The 17397-nt window shown below is 41.1% G+C and overlaps 1 protein-coding gene and 1 long non-coding RNA gene across 4 annotated transcripts in view; both read left to right on the top strand.

Moving 5' to 3' along the window:
* SGMS2 (sphingomyelin synthase 2) overlaps window positions 1-17397 on the top strand; it is a 62637-nt gene that overhangs the window by 15841 nt on the left and 29399 nt on the right. The window lies entirely within an intron of this gene.
* LOC149524561 (uncharacterized) lies at window positions 5580-10636 on the top strand. The gene is made up of 3 exons (XR_016349353.1): window positions 5580-6062; window positions 6638-6728; window positions 8184-10636. It is a non-coding gene; the product is annotated as an uncharacterized LOC149524561 (long non-coding RNA).

Below are 17397 nucleotides of genomic sequence, written 5' to 3'. Positions count from 1 at the left end.
ATTTAATTCCCAGAGTTGTCTCTGAAAACAAGTTCCCCTGCTTAGTTGCAGCAATCTGCAGAGTCAGCTTTTCCACAAATGGAAAAGAGTGGACTGAAGCTGTTTGTTCCAATGGGCAACACAAGTAAAAATATTTTAAGACACTGTTTACAAATTTGTTCTTAAGACCACAGCAAGGATTCCATGTGGATGTGTGGGTGGAGTGGGAGGTGTATGGTATAAAGATTTTTATCAACGTGAGCTGGAAATGGGTGAATAACTCATGGCTGCTAACACTAAATATTATACTGTTTCTCATGTACAGTATTAGCACAGTTTTTCTTTGATGGTGAAAGAGCTGGTATATACTAAATTTACAACTATTGGTTCTGCTGTTGTGGAGGCACTAGATGCATATTTATAAACTGTTGCTACTTCTTGTCATTTAGGAAACCAATGGATTTATAATATTGTCTGAGAAATGGACCACAGTAAAGATGCAAATGGTGAAGGGGCTTCTCGGGAGGCGGGGAGGCACCAACTATATGCCTCCCCAGCCAAGGGGAAGGGCCGGAACAGCGTCCCTTCATCCCAAACCCCACCTATCTTTACCCTTGTTTATTCCCTCCCTGACCTTGCTTTGCCTTTGCCCCCTCCTTGCACCCTGATGAGGCAGCCCAGAAGACTAGCAAAGCTGGAGGCCAGTGGTGGTGGGAGGTGTCTGCATCCTGTGTCGCGTTATTGGATTTTAAAGTGAGCAGACAGGTGGTGTTGACCCCAAATTCTGTACAAAGTGGGCTATGTGAGGTGTCAAATGAAAGCTTATACATAGAATCAGTAGAACATGCTACTCCTGTACTTGTATGTGGAGATATGAATATGGGCTCTGTTCTTGTATTATAAATGTTCTGTCTGGGAGGGAGCAATAGGCCTGGACTGCCTATTGTGAGGAATGGTAGTTCAGTCAATGGCTGTGCTAACTAGCACGGCTTCATGGACAGTGGCTCTGAGTGGCCAATACGCACCTGAGGAATGCGTCTGGAAGCCTGCAGACTAGCCAGGGCCTCATGGGTGCTTGCATGTGAAACACACATAGGTCACTTGATCATGTGACCAGCTCCAATTTGGGAGATACCAGGAATATAAAAATCTCATGAGGGCATCTCCATCTTGTCTTCAATCTTGCTCCTGATTCCAGGTGCATCCTTGCTAGGGACAGAGCCAGGAAGGATTGCTGACCCATCCTAGTACAGGATGTACACCAAGAGACTTCTAAGCTAGCAGTTTGTAACATTTCTGCTAAGAGCCTGCATCAAGAACTTGGTGATTGTTAAGGAGAACATATTACATACATCAATCTTACTCTGAACCTTTTCTTTCTTTTATTAAACCTTTTAGATTTTAGATCGTAAAGGATTGGCTCTGTGCTTTTGTGGGTATGATCTAAAGTGTAAATTGACTTGGGACCGTGGTGGTTCTTTGGGACCAGGAGGATCTGTTTGGATTTGGTGAGATCGGGTTTTATAACCTCTCACCCATGTATATTGTCCGGCGGCTGATTGTGGCACAGGGAAAGCTGGGGTTCCTGAGGGGTTTTGCTTGTGAGGCTTCCTGAGGTTGGCAACTGAAGTTGGCAACTTCCAGTTGAGGTTGGCAACTGAAGTGCTCTATGTGACTGGTTTGTGGCTTATTGGGGAAAGGTCTCCAGTCGAGGGCTTTAAGTAGCCCTGGTTTTGACAAATTTGCCCTGAGCTGATGCCCTCAGCGGTGCCCAGGCTGGGCCCGGTCCCCGTCACACCCTGTTATAATCCTGTTACAGTTTGGGCCTTTTCACCATCCCCTGGAAAACCGTTCCACAGGTTGACTGTGAAGAAATAATTATTTTAAATCTGCTGTCTAATGTCTCTAAATTTCATGGTGTGAGCTTTTTGTAGTGTAGCCATGTCAGTCTGCAATTTTAAAAACAATGAATAGTCCTGTGGCACCTCAAACTAACAAATATATGGTATCGTGAGCTTTCGTGGGTAAAATCCACTTAATCAGATGAGCTGGAGTGGAAATAACAGAAAACAAGATATTTATAACGGGGGGAAGTTCCAGTCAATTGTAGGATCAGTGCTAATGACACTAAGTGAGCTGGAAATACAGGAGACCCCCAAAATGTGACTACCCGAGTTGCGACCCTCTTCTTGTAAGTGCGGAAGGGTCCGAAAGCCCCCAATTTATGTCCTCGTCCCACATTTATGATGGCGCATGATGCCTATCATAAATGAGAGTTTGAGTTACCATGTCCCTGACTTGCAACACTTTCCCAGGAACCAATTGCATCGCATGTCGGGGGCCGCTTGTATCGTATTCTTAGCTTTTAATGTAAAAATGCAGTAAGGCAGGGGAGACTGGTTGTATAATGCAACATCCATTAATGTCTTTGTTAAAGCCCAGGGAAACTGTCAAATTTGTAGATGAATACCAATTCCATACACTCTCTTTAGTTGGCTGGTGAAATTCCTTTGAAGATAGCCTCCTGTATAATTTCCCATTGACTTAAAACTTCAGGAACATGTTATCAATTGACTTTTTTATTGGGGAATTTTCATTTAAAAGAACAACTCCAAAGCGTAGACAAATGACTTAATTAATATGCTGTCCTATATTGGTGTGACTCTTTTTCTGTTTTGTTGACTTGTTAGCAAAACTGTAGAGGATTCAAGAGTATCACTGAATCATTTTCTTTTTCCAGGTGTGTCAGGGAATAATCTTCTACCAAACATCAGCATATTACTTCAGAAAGAAGTATTGCCTTTCTCTTTTCCATGTCTAACTGTAGGGTTTAAACTTATTTTGTTGCAACTTAGCAATATAAGGGAACAGGGAAACGCTCCCACTGTTTCTCATGTTCACAATGAAGTCTAATGCCCTCCTCCCCACCACTCAAAAAAAAAAATTTCCACATGTTCTGCTTTTTAATTGTGGTTTTCTTTGGAAAAAGTTGTGTTTTGTAAAACACACAACTGTATCTTGCTGTTGAATTACCAGGGGATCAGCTCAGTACTTCTGCTATAAGTGATGTTTCTGTTAAATTTTCTGCAACGTACAAATGAAGTGTTGAATTTTAAAAACATCTTCAAAATAAAGGATTTTATGTGCAAACTGTCCATTTTGATAGAGAATAGGATTTTAAAAGCACTTTGTATACCAATATTCGTACTCTAGTGGACTCTGTTACAGCCATTAAAATGTACACAGTTACACAAGTTGTACATTTAAACTGTATTGTGGTAGTTGGTGATGATACTAAGTGGAGTCAAAATACTGTGTACTATCTCTAACACTGAAGTAACACAATGGTCTGTTTCTTCATAGATACTGTACTTACTGTATAAGTATGGTATCTGAGCTTTGTGATCCATAGTGGATACAAGAACTCTTAAACACAATTCCCTTTTGAGCATTTGGCCCCAAATCCCACTGAGTTCAGTGGGAGTTTGGTGTCTAATTACCCTTGAGAATCTGGTTCTCATGGTCAAAGGAAAGTGGGGAATTTTCAATGTTGTTTTGTTACCTTCACTTTGAGAAGACTCATATTTTATATCAAAAGTTCAAGATAATAGAACATTAGAACTCTAAAGGGGTTAAAAGAATTGTATTAAAGTGTGAAAATTACAGATGTGGCAAAGCTTGGAAAAGTATATGTAGATCAAATGTGCTGCTAGCAGTATCAGAACTTCAAAATTTGGCTGCTACAGCAGCCAGCCCCTAACTCATGCTTGTAGAGGTTACAAATTCATCTGGATGTAACTATAGGTTGAACCTCCCTGGTCTGGTCCTGAACAAGGGGATTTGCTGGACCAGGACAGGTCCCTCCCCTCATGGCCTGTGCTGCCCCGGGCTAGGGCTCCAGCCCCAGCCCCGTTGCCACGTGCCCAGCCAGTGATTCCCAGGCCAGAGCTCTCTAGCTGCTGCCAGTCCCGTTGCTGCTGTCCAGGCCCAGAGCTCTGCTGCCTCTAGCCAGGTCCAGAACTCCACAGCATGCCACCCTCCACCCCCCTTGCCTCACTCCTGCCCCACCACCACACCTCCCTGTTCCCAGACTCTGTGGTCTAGAAACATCTGGGGTTTTATACCACTACTGATCATCCTGAAATATTTTCAGGATGAGACCCAATGGGCAAATTCTGGTGATGTCACAAAACCCTCCATCTTTGCTATCATGGTTACCAGAATGTTACTGGAATCCTTAATATTGCCTTTGAGTTCAATCCTTAGTTTGTAAGTTTTCGCTTGCCAATCAGGCATGTGTATATAGAAAAAATATGAATTAGATGCTAGTTAAAATTGCTTCTAAGTCTGTCACTTCGGAACATTGCTTCATAAAACTCCAGCATTACTTTCAAATAGATGTGGAGTGAGGAACATGCATTGGTAGCAGGTCAGTCATGGTAGGGAAGGGAGGCTCAGTACTTGGATGAAAGACCTCTAAGAATTCTCTCCCCTTGTGGGTTCCAGGACAAGCTGAAGAAAGTTATTTATGGTGTCTACAAACTTTATTCAGATTTGAACCTGCAATTTTACCAAAACTAAACAGTGGAAGTCAGAGGTATTTTTCAACATAAGCAAATTATAATTTAAAGCCCCCAGCCCAAGCAATGCAAATTTAATGCTGCTCACACGGGCACTAGGTTGGCAGGAGACACTCTCTTGCTGACATAGCTTACGTTTCTTGACAAGGGGGTGTAATTATACTAATGAGTTCTCCATTCAGCACAGGGCTCTTTCACCAGTTATGCCATGGTGACAAAGCTGTGTCAGTGCTGCTGTAGCACTGTAGTGTAGATTTGCCCTTGGAATGTGGAACTCTTTCAAGTAGATAATGAATAGGAATCCCTTTGGGCTGGTCTATACAGATAATGCCTAGGAAAAATGTGCCAAGTCAACTACAGGTGTAAATTTAAAGTGTGTTGTTTAAAGCACATTTAAACATCTGTGTGGATACTCCTGTTCAGAAGCAAAATGACCTCAGTCTGGTTTAGTTTTATCCAGTGAATTCAGTTTCTGTCTTGCAGGTAAAACATAAAATGGAGTTCCTAGTTATTTGTGGCTTTGACTACTCAAGACTCTTTTCTCTCTCCTCTTCTCCCCTCCCCAGGGCTATAGTTTGTTCCTGATGTTCTGATCAAATTCCAGTGTGAATTATTACTTTCTCCTGACCAAAGGAGACTGTTGCTCAATCCTGGCTTCTGCCAGGTCTGGGACCTACCCCCTCCGCGGCTCTGCATTTAAAGTGTATTAGGGGCTTCCTGCCTGCCTGGCTCAACTCAGTTGCAGCTTGTGCCAGGTCTGGGAGCTCATTCTCTCCTCCCTGTCCCCTGCCCCCCACCCCCACCAGACAAGGGCTGATGTCACCCTGCACTGCTGCCTCTGTATCAGGGGCAACAGGTAGCCAGTCTGTGAGGGGAGCTGGTTTTTAAACTGCCCCCCCCTTTTGGATCAGCTCCTGCCTGGCACCCTACCCTGCTGCCTCTGATAGAGAGGCAGTAGCACAGAGTGTCAGGGGGCTCGTTGTGAGTGGAGCCAGAGCGCTATAGAATGGTTGAGAAACAGATAAGAATTCATGAGGTTAATGGACTATTAAATTAACTGATATTTAACATCCCTAGTTTATTCTTATAAGAATGAGGAGTCACCAAATGAAATCCAATAGGCAGCAGGTTTACAACAAATAAGTAGTTCTTCACACAACGTGCAGTCAACCTGTGGAAGTGTTTGCCAGAAAATAGTACAGTCTTGGCTTTTATAACCGGATTTTAAAAAAAACCCAAAAACCTAGATCCTATCCTCTAGGAATTGTACATCAATGGCTATTAGCCAGGATGGGCTGGGATTGTGTCCTTAACCTCTGTTTTCCAGAAGCTGGGAATGGAGGACAGGGAATGGATCGCTTGATGATTACCCATTCTGTTCATTTCTTGCGGGGCACCTGAAACTGGCCACTGTTGATTACAAGATACCGGACTAAATGGAGCTTTGGTCCTACCCAGTAGGGCAATTCTTATATTCTTTGTCCATCACGTCTGAAGTCTTAGGTAGGTGGGGGGAGTTTATACTACTGTACAATAATCTTAGCACCTGGGTGAATGTTTTATAAATATTACTACTAATTCTACAAATATGAACAGCTCACTTGCAGCTAGCACTGCATTCTTTTCAGGAACAGCGTGTCAGACGGCTAACTTCATTGCCATTGTGTCCCATAGCACTAGTGGTTATTATGAAATATTTTCAGGATGTGAGAGAGTGGGAAAGGTAATATCCTTTATTGGATGAATTTCTGTTGGAGACAAGTTTTGAGCCACATAGAGCTCTTCTGAAGTCTGGGAAAGGTACTCTTGAGTGTCACCGCTAAATGCAGGGTGTTACCTCACTCCTTAGTGTCCCTCTAATATCCTGGGACCAAAGCAGCTACAACTACACTGCATATTTTCAGGATGTCTCATATGGGGGAGTGAACTCTTATCAGAAACCATGTGACTTCCTTTTTTTTTAACTGCCCATCGACACACACCTTGTAACAGAGAGACTTTGAATCATAGAGTACTCATTGCCATTTGCACCCTGTATACATAATGACTCAACTCTTACTCTCTTTTTATGTTCTAAGGCTCTCTGTTTCAGCCTTTATCCCTCTGCAACCAGAAGGAAGATTTTGTATTGGAAGAAAGAGAGCCAGTATTGTATGTGACAGTTTTAAGGTAGAAAGTTCAACTCTTTTACATGGAATTTGTTTCATTGATCACTGGTTTTTTTTCCCCCTCAGGTTTTGTTTGGGGAGTGAGAGAGTGGGTATTTGGGCGGCCAGCAATCTTGATTAGTGTCCTGTTTTTCATAGGATAATCTTTTGTTGTACTGCAGTGACACTAGCCAGTGTAGCAGCAGCAGCAGTAGAAAATCTAAGTCAGAACATGGCTATATTGATGAAACAGCAGATCCCATAAACAGTGGGACCCATGGGCTATACGAATGGTCATGTAGAGATTTTTTTTTTTTAAATATTAGTTTGGGGTGGTGTGTTTTTTTTTTTTTTTTCTCCGTGTTCTTATTATGCTAGATAGTCCTTCAACAAGTTCATGCCAGACAGGCTGCCAGCTAAATAGCTGGATTCCCCTAGAGCTAAATGTTGCTCATGTGCAAACTTCAGCTGCCACAGTTTTTTAGAGCCCTCCCCTCCCCCCCCAAAAACACCCAACCCTTTAAAGCCATTTTCAGTACCATGCATGGAAGAAGTTTAAATACATATTTTATGTACAAACTTTCTGCAGTATCTCAGAATGAAAGCCAATCCCAAACAATATTATACTTTCTTGTGATTTTTGTTTTTAAGTTTGACTTTTTTCAAAATCTTTTCAGGCAGAGTAAAACTACCACACCATCATAACTTTGTCAGGCTTGTGGAATATTAGCTGTGACTAAGATGTACTCTTGATTGAATCTCAAGCTAACAATGAAACTAATATTTCTCTGTAGTGTTACTGAATACGTAGTAGTAGAATCCTTATTTATTTTTGCTTTGGTTGTAAGTTTTCTGAATTAAAAGGTTGAGTGTTTGAGCCACAATTTTGCTTCTAATTTTTAAGTTTAACTTATTGAATGTTTTCAGTTATTAAATCTACCCATACTGAAATTCCTTTGAGGCCAGTAAAGGATAGATTCTTTAGTATGTGGGATTAAAAGCTTTTAGTAGCTCTTATATGACCCAGAGAACTTTGTAGCTAGATAGCAAAAGGATTAATAGCAGTTTTGAGGACATGTTATCTTTTAAAGTTCTTAGTATAAATTTATCTGGGGAGCTCTTAGACAGTGTTCAGTATGCTAAAAGATACTAAATAAACCTATGTTTTTGGCCAGAGAAGGCTGAAGCTAACCTTTTTTTTTTAAATTGCCTGAAAGGGTGAGGTGAGGTAACACCATTTATATTGCTAATCATTTTAATAGGTTGTGGAAACATTAGCTGGGAGGTAGCGATCTGTCTCCGTTTTATAAACCGGGAAACTAGGCACAGACCAAAGAGCTATTCCCTCTGAAACTATCAGAGTGTATAAGACTGCAAGTGATCATTAGTCTCAGCCAGATTGTCTTCCCTAGTGGGGTCTACAGAAGTGCAAACCCCACTGTCAACTTCCAAGAACTGTCTCTCTTGATATTTGTAGGGGAAGGGAGTTTCCTGTCCCCTGTTGCTCCCTTTCTCTCTGCGGGCTCCACAATGGCAAAGCACAGAGAGACTTCCTGGCTGCCTGAAGCATCTGCAGCATCTACCTGCAACCCAGTATAAGAAGGAAGAAAGATCACAGCTGAGACATGGGCAAGCAAGATGTGGTTGCTAAATAAGAGGATAACTCACCTAGTTGTGTGACACTTCTTTGTGCTGCAGAGCTATTCTAGTGACGATATGTAAGAAGGAAAGAAACCAGCTAGCTTGAATCCCAGATGGAGATAAGGCTGGATGGAAAGTGGGAGAAGGCTGGATGGAAAATGGGAGAAGAAATCTTCCAACTTTTATAAACCAATATTTGTTCTGGGAATGGCTGAGGGACAAATGTAGAATTCCAGTTGTCTCTTGCCAAAAAAAGGTCCTATTTCACAGTAAAATAAGTTTAAGAATGTATCCATGATAACCAGCTTCTGAATTTCTGTGCATCACAGAAATCCCATTGTCCTCATTATTCTTCTGAAATGCATAGCAAGTACAGGCTCAAGTTCAAAGACTGCATATCCATTATGAATAATGCTGTTCCAACATTATAAGGGCCCAGTCCCACTCCTGCTGAAATCAATAGGAATTTTTCCATTGACTTCAGTAGCTGCTGGACTGGGCCTTCATTAAGGAAAAGAGCGCTGAAAAACAAGCTGCTATTCTGAGGAAAACAATTGTACCATTACAATCCTATTGAGTTTTAGTTTGGATTGGGTGCCAACAGCTAAGCAGGCAGGATATCAAGGAATTTCTCTCAAATTCCTAAACTGTTCTATGTTAACAGACATCAGTTTATTCTTGTAGTCATACGTTTATACAGGTGTGGATGCAAGCATCAGTACTGTAGTTCTGAAAGTCTTCAAATGCAGTACTGATGAGCATATTTGCTGTAGGAAAATATTGTATGTAATAAGTAAACACGTGAAAATATTTGAGAATCTTGCAAACATTTATTCATACTTTATGGTCTTGGCTCAGGTCAAGTCTGGCAGTTTTATTTTCAGCCGTGAATTCAAGACCAGACACACAAGTGGTGGTGGTGGTGCAAGTCTGAAAGCTTTTAAGAGCCCTGAGCACCATGTACTTCCATTGTCTTCAGTGGCATGCATGCATTACCTCTTGCATTCTGATCCCAGCTGCACCCTAGATCATATTCATTGCAGGAAAGTATGATTTATAATTTGTGGTTTAAGGAAACATTTTAAAATATTTGAGTAACTAGCAAACAGTTTATTGAAATATGCTTTGCATGATCTAAAATCACATATAGCACCAATAGCCATCTTTTATATAATTTTTCCTGATCTGAGTGTGTGTTAACTGTCTCCAAACAGTACTTAAACTGATCTCTCTGACATTGCTTTCAGCATACCACAACCACCAAATATAAAAAACACACAAATATGATGTAGAATTGTTCTCGTAAGTGTGCATATGCCCTAATAAAGCTATTTTGCTTTGAAAATAAAATATTGGGCAACCAACTTACATTTAAAATCTAAATTGATAGAATAGCACATATTGAACATGGAAACAAGATGCCCATAATGGCAATATATGTTTAAAATACTTTGAGCACATGTTTGTTGTTGTAACAACAGTACAATTAACAAAACTTGTAAATTCAGAAATTCTGTGCAGCTGCTCCATGATTCTGTAGAAAAAAAATTGATACTTGCACACATTCTAAGATTTGTGTATTTTAAGAAATGCATGTACATTAAATATTTAAAAATCAGTGTAAATGTTTCAAATCTTGGAAATAACTAGCACAAAGAAAGAATGAGCCTTACATGAAAATCCTGAGATTGACAAAGTAGTTGAATAAATTGTGTATGTTCTTTTGCGCTTACCTCTTCGCACCAAAGCTTTCTTAAAATAACATGGCTGAAAATAAAATAATTGATTGGTTATACAGCCCAGAGAAGATTTCTTGCCTGTAGCAGTCGAGAGGACTACTTGCCAAGAATGGTAAGAACATTCTGCTACTGCACATTTAGAAACTGCTTATAGTTTTATTATAGGCATTTACCTCTTTATTTTATAGACTCTGCTCACATTTTTTCTTCAGCTTGGTAGATTTTGAAACATGTTGATATTTATTCCTGTTCCTATGATAACATCACTAACGCAGCAACTCCACTTTTTGAAAAGGGTGCATGTTTTGTTTTATTAACAGGAATACCTTTCTGTTTGCTTCAGCCTCTGTGGCTGAGTCCTAACTGGCTCATTTAGGGAAACTAAAATCTTATCAGCCCTGTTGTAGAATGCTACATAACCCAGTGATGGTTACGTTCTTATAGCTATGAAGCCGAAGTTTGAAGGAATGGATCCCCAAAATGATGCAAATAAACAGTTGTGCTTTTTCTTGGGCTTCTTCCAATGTTGCTATAGCTGCAATGGAACCTTTCCATTTTAGTCTTCCTGCAATGCAGCCTATTAATAAAAACACACTTAAAGTTTGGCCAGATAAATACTTTTTAGCAGGTAGTTGTGACAGGTCACTGGTTCCTTTAAGAGGGAGCAGTTGGACCAGTGCAAATGTGGGCTGAGCCTTGGAGAGGAAAAGGTTTGGTGAGTCAGAGCCTGAGAAGGGTCAGGAAAAGGCAGATGAGGCTACCTGAGAGAGGCAGATGAGAGCTGCCAGCTGAAACAGTAGTTCCTTTGGGGAGAGCTGAGTTTGGAAGAAAAGCAGTATCTGTGGGCATCTCTAGACTATGTGGAACGGTCGAAAGAGGATATGCAAATTTCGCAGGAAAGAGAAAGTAATTAAGATGCAGCTTTTTCGGCGAACTGCCCCTTTCGTCGAAAAGCTGCTCTTACTCAATAAAAGGAGGCTTACATGGCTTTTCGACAAAGGGGGGGAGGTTTGCAGAAAAAGCCACGTCTTAATTACTTTCAGTTTTGAAAGTCGCATCTTATGCCTTTCCTCTTCCGACCATTCCGCATAATCTAGATACGCCCTGTGAGGAGTTTGGAAGAGAATATTGACGGAAGCTGACTGAAGCTGGAGTCCCCTGATAAGCAGAAGACATGGACAATGGCCCCTAGGAAAAGAAGAAAATCCAGCTTGGTCATGGGAAACAGTCTAAAAATGAGGGCTGATGCAGAAGGATGGATCTTCTGTGTAGTATAACTCAAAAGCAGTGAGAAGTAGAATGCTGCAGCCCATGGGAAGAAGACCTCAGTGAAGTGTGGTGGGAAGATGCGTCACTCTAGGATTGGAGGAGAAAGCTATGCCTGGCTTTGAGGCTAAAGGAATTAAAACCGAAGTGCTGCTGTTGACATTTGGGTGGGTGACTTGCTGACATTGTCCCTGGAGAGGGGAATGGGAAAAACCTATAATATGGTTAATTGTGGAAATTGGAAGATGGTTTTATTACACCGTTTGGGGGAAGTACTGAACTGGTGTATGTGAATATATTCTGCCCAGAGGGGAGCTTCATGTAAGAGGCTCAGAGGTGATGTTGCTTTCTTGGGCAGAAAGAGGTGGGAAATGGAGGCAGGTGAACCAGTCGTGCTGTCGGTTGCAGCAGGACTGCACCGCAGGTGGGAGGTCACCATATCCTAATAGTGTAATTTAGATTTATACAAATGCTGACTAACAAAGACAATTGGTTGTGACCTGGCTGCATACCTCTAGTAGACAGTCCTCAGTCTGTTGTAATTGGGCTGAACATTTGTGTTCCACGTGCTTTCAAGCCAGCTGGTCAGAGCGCAGTACAGATACTGTTTCTAGCTATGGTCCTCTAGGGAATACTCCCAGGTGACCTGTCTGCCACTCTGTTAGGATGTGTACTTTGCGTTCCAGTTGCTCAGACTTTGGCGCTGTCTACGCTGCAGAGTTCTTACTTTGCCATGTCCAGGGAACGCATCTGCTTTTCTAAAACACTTTTGGCCACTGTAGATGAGCCAAATGTCAAAAGCCTCTTCCAAAAAAAGAAGCAGGAAAAAGCTATGCAAATTGAGTAGCTTTCTCCGGAAGGACAGTGTAGTGTAGACATAGCCCCTGAAACGTACACCTTCCGAATCTCTGTCATTTATAAACACTCGCCCAGAGTTTCACTTCCCCATGGAGTCCTTTTGTTTGTAGTTTGACTCTCTTGGAAATGGTGTGTCAGGTAAGGGAAGGAATGCAGGGTGTAACCACAGTAATGTTTACCTTTTAAGCATGTGGAAGTTACAGATATCTGAGGAAAAACAATGAACATTTATGTAGCCTTTCTGAAGGGTTCTGCTGACCCCTTCTTGTGACTCTTAGGGCACGTCTAGACTGCAGCACTATTTTTGGGATATTTTGATGTCTTTACAGAATGCCAGTTGTTTCAAATGCAATCGAAATAACGGGCATGCTATTCTGACATCCTGGTAAACCTCATTCTACTAAATAGACTCTCGAAATAAGCTCAAAATAAGCTCCGCAATTTGCATAGCTCAAATGGCGTATCTTATTTCAAGCTAGCGCCACACTATAGATGCACACTCTGATAATGTGAGTAGACCACCTTCTTCAGTCCTCCTGTTATCAGTGAATGGTCAACCTGAAAGAGCGAAAGAGGCACTCATGATGAGATCCTGCTCTTAAAGAAGATTTCAGTTGCCTTTCTCATGTGACCAACTGATGAGCTTCAGAAGCACAGACTGGTGGCTAACTGGGAAGTGCCCGCCTCCCTTCTCCAACTTCATACTGGGAAAACCAGTTTCCTTTGGTCTGGCAAAATTTCTGTAGCAAAATCATTTTTCTGGGGGTGGTAGATCCCTTGGATTGAAAGACCATCAAACTTAATTATTCTTGTGTAGCCCTTTAAAGCACTGTTGGGCATTGCAATAAGCTGCCATTGGTCTGTTCTTGACCTGTGGGCAATTACAGTGTAGAACACATTAAAAATGGTGTGATCAACAATTAAAAATCAGTTTGGTATAATGTCTGTTTAATCTTTAACACTTTAGAAAAAGTATTTGTATTGTTCTAAGGGGCAAGCTACCCTCCCAGCAGATTTCTGAAAAAACATGGTAATAGCTTATACTCTGAAACAGATTGTCTGCTGTATATTTAGTACTGCTGAAAATTAATTAGCTGCATACCAAGTGTCACTGTTCTGTTCACCTGACTTTTAAAAGGTGCCAGCATCCCTGCAATATAAATCTAAAGTAGACATTGTCATTAACTGAGTTGTTCACCATTGGGCTATCATGGAGAGCAAAGTACTTTTCTTTTCGTTCCTATTAATAGTCCTTCTATTAAAAAAAAAAAAAAAAATGCAAAAACTTTGTCTAAATCTTGTGGTGATATAGCTGAAATAGCCCAGCGTCGCATTAATAGAGATGACCCTTATCTCTTTTCCTGTACCTTGCACATCTGAGAGAAGTTGTTAAAAAGCTATATTGCCATACCAGCATAAATGCAAGGTTTGGGGGTATGTCTGATATTAATAAAATGCAATATTTACCTGATTTTCACCCAGTATGACAGCACTTTTAATGAGCAATGACAGGTCAGGAATTTAACTACTAAAACGCATATGAACATTAGACCATTATATTGTCAAGCTGTTGGGGAGTGTGTTCCCAGTGGAGGCTGTATTCAAAGGATCCAGGTCACGTGTTGAGCTCTGCATAAACCCAAACTGCACTGCAGGCTGCAAACAAATGGGCCACGTGTTGAGTAGCCCTACTTTAAATGAAACTTTGATCATGAAGCCTGCCGAGCTTTGCTTCAAATGGTCTTGATGTATGTGAAACATAAGAAGTGGTAGATCAATATACTTAACCTTCCTTAGTAAATTGTCAAACAATCTTCCCCCATAAACTTTATGACTAATTTTGTTTTACGTACTCAATTAATGAAAGTGCCTGATGGCCAAAAAATTAGTTTGTTAGGATTATCCTTTATTCTGACAGTAATCTCAGTTCTGGAAACTATGCTTGAAAGTCATTAAGAGTACGTCTACTACACTGCATGCTTATTTTTGAAATAAGCTATTCTGGAATAGTTATTCTGAAAGGCTGTCTCCACACTGGCAAGTTATTCCGGAAAATCATCTGATTTTCCGGGAAAAACTTGCCAGCTGTCTACACTTGCTGCTTGAATTTCTGGAAAAGCGCTGACAAGCTAATGTAAAATCATCAGTGCTTTTCCGGAAAAACTACGCTGCTCCTGTTCGGGCAAAAGTCTTTTTCCGGAAAACTGTTCCGGAAAAGGGCCAGTGTAGACAACACAGTAGTGTTTTCTGCACAAAAGCCCCGATCGCAAAAATGACGATCGGGGCTTTTTTGCGGAAAACCGCATCTAGATTGGTCATGGAAGCTTTTCCGGAAAAGTGTCCTGCCAATCTAGACGTGCTTTTCCGGAAATGCTTTTAACGGAAAACTTTTCCGTTAAAAGCATTTCCGGAAAATCATGCCAGAGTAGACGTAGCCTAAGAGTTTATTTTGAAATAGCAAATCTACACCGCAGGGAAGCCTCAAAATTAGTCCAAGGCAGCACATCTACATTAGGGAAGCCTATCTTAATTTAGAGCCCCAGGAGGCACTGGGGAGGAATAACTTAGAATGGCCCTGGTGAGGGGCTATTTCAAAATAGCAGCAGTGGAACATCTACATGCACCTTATTTCAAAATAGCTACTTCAGAATAGGTGTTGTTCCTCATAGAATGAGGTTTACAGAATAAGCTGTCCATTATTTTGAAAGCAACAGCATCACATCGTTGTATGGTGATGATTCAATTATATTTCAAAAGAAAGCAATGTGGAGGTCGGGGAAGAAAGGAAAAACTGCTTTCTGGGCCTTCTCGTATATGCTGGTCAGTCACTTATTTAATTAACACTTCATAACAAACTTTTCAGGCCTACTAACCTTTCTTTCTCCTGTGTGTCTCCCCTTGATTTCCTTCATGTGTTGCCCTTTTATTATTATTACTATTATTATTATTATTTTATTGTTTATTCTCCTAGTTAATAGGCTAATGAAGCTGTTGGGTCCCAATCTAACTGGTAATCAGAAACTCTCCAGGGGCCTACTTGGTTAAATAACAACCAAAGTGCATTTGGTGTCAGTTTAGTTTTGGTAGGAAAAGGGGAACTTTAAATGAGTTTTAAATTTAAAAAAAACCCTACATCTGAGCATACTCAAAAGGCATCTAAGACTTTGTTTTTGTTGTTTTTAAAGCCCATAAGCAAGCCCGCTCTTATTTCTGATACCACTGCAGTCCTGAAAATGAACTGTTCCACAGAGCCTCAGTGTAGGTATTAAGCTGGTTATCAATCATTTGCTCCTTTATTTACCTCTGACCTGGCACAGAATCTCTTACAGCTGTGTGAGGTGGCTGTTTACAAAAAGGATGTTCCCTGGGCATCTATGAATTAGTGCTATATAGCCCATTAGCAAAAATCTTTAGAGGTGAAACCGGAACTGCCAGAGTTTACCTCACCAACCAGAATTGCTGACTGAGACACATGTAGCACAGCACCCAAGCTTCCTACCTATTCTACTTTAGAAGTAAAGCATCACCATGGATGCAGGAGCTCTGTCTTGCGGTGGCCTGGCTTCCTCTAGGGCAAGGGATAGGCCTAGGGTTGCCAGATAGTTTAACAAGAAATACTGAACGTGCGTGCGCGCACACCCCCAAAAAAGGGAAAAAATTCTTTTGGGGGGGGGGGGGGGGAAGGGGGAGACCAAAGCTGTTGAGAGGGAAAAAAAATAGTGTGGCCCCTTTAAGAAATGCTTTGCTTTTGAGGGGTTTTTTTGGCCCTAACAGGCTGCTGGCGGCCGCCCGCCATCTTGCCTCCCTGCACTGGGCCAGACAGCTCCCCTGCAAACCTGGTAAGCACCCAAGATTTTCACCTCCTAGCTGGGGAAAAAAACAGAAAATACTGGACATTTTAGGTGTCGGTATTTTCTGAAATTTTTTACTGGACAGGAGGCAAAAATACCGGACTGTCCGGTTCAATTTGGGGGGTGGGGGTGGAGGGGTTGGTATTTTTTTGTTAAACCATTTGGCAACCCTAAGTATATATGAGCTATATCATCTCCTTTCTCTGGGTTGGAAAAAGAGGAAAGAAAGCAGTATGTACTTGCAAGAAGACCTACAGAAACAGTTTTATGCTTGAAAGGGAGATCTACAAGAAACTCTCCTTATATTCTTGTCTGACTAGGAGGATTTATAAATGGTCAGGTTTTGCACAAGGCCTTAATGAAGAAAGGGAATACCAGCAAAAGCTGGAGGAGTGCTTTTTGTCCTTCTTCATTCCCAGAATATAGAAGAGGGAACAGAGTAAAATCAGACAAGGAAAAGATCTCAATCATTAAATTAAATAGAATTCTTTACACGTTTAATCCAGACAAGACCGGTTATTACCGTAGGAATATTTTCATACTGAAGGGCGGTTGCTGCTCTTCACTCTTTTCCACTGAACCAATCAAGAGTTAAAAATAGGAAGAAAGGGAGAGCAGCGAAAGCATGAAAAATATTTTCCCCCAGGCTCTGTTCTATAGGGCGTAATCTTTAGCTTAAGTAATGATGTAACTAAGTCAGAATGGGAATCCCCAGTAAAGCCAAAATGCCTACAGCAGCTCCAACTTATTTTGTAAGAGCAATTCTGACATGGAGAGGTGATCTCATCGGTATCCCTGCCATGTAAAATCAAGAAAACAAGGCCTTGGGCAAACTTAGATCTAGATTGGGGTTATTTTATTTCTGACATGTTCCCTGGATGTACTACATTCCTGATGGGTCAGTAATGTCTCTTGCAGGTACAATGTGGCTCTGGAAGTGGAAAATAACTATTGTATACTTCAGTTCTTAGGCGAGAGCCTTGTCTAATGGATCCTCAAAAAATATTAAGAAAAGAGATTTCTCTTGACCACTTGGAATACCAGGAATAGTACAATATTGCAAAATTACACAATTATTTTGAACCTATTAATTTCTCAGAAATATATGAAAGGAGGAGAAAAATCAGTGCAAGAGAATGAGGCTGATTCAAGAGAGAAAGGTTAAGTGACAATGTGATTGGTGATATATGGTTTTGGCGATATATGGCTTTCATGATATATTGCAAGTCCTGAGCAAATGGCACTTTTGGATGAAAGATATTATATACCTGATGAATTTAAAAACACCCACGTATTTTGATCACAAATTATTTCAGGGTTTTTTTGGTCCAGTTGT

The sequence above is a fragment of the Pelodiscus sinensis genome, chromosome 4 (assembly GCF_052426305.1).
Source record: "Pelodiscus sinensis isolate ZL-2025 chromosome 4, ASM5242630v1, whole genome shotgun sequence".
Classification (NCBI taxonomy): domain Eukaryota; kingdom Metazoa; phylum Chordata; order Testudines; family Trionychidae; genus Pelodiscus; species Pelodiscus sinensis.
Note: the sequence above shows the minus strand (reverse complement) of the source record. Positions and strands in the feature narration are given on the sequence as shown.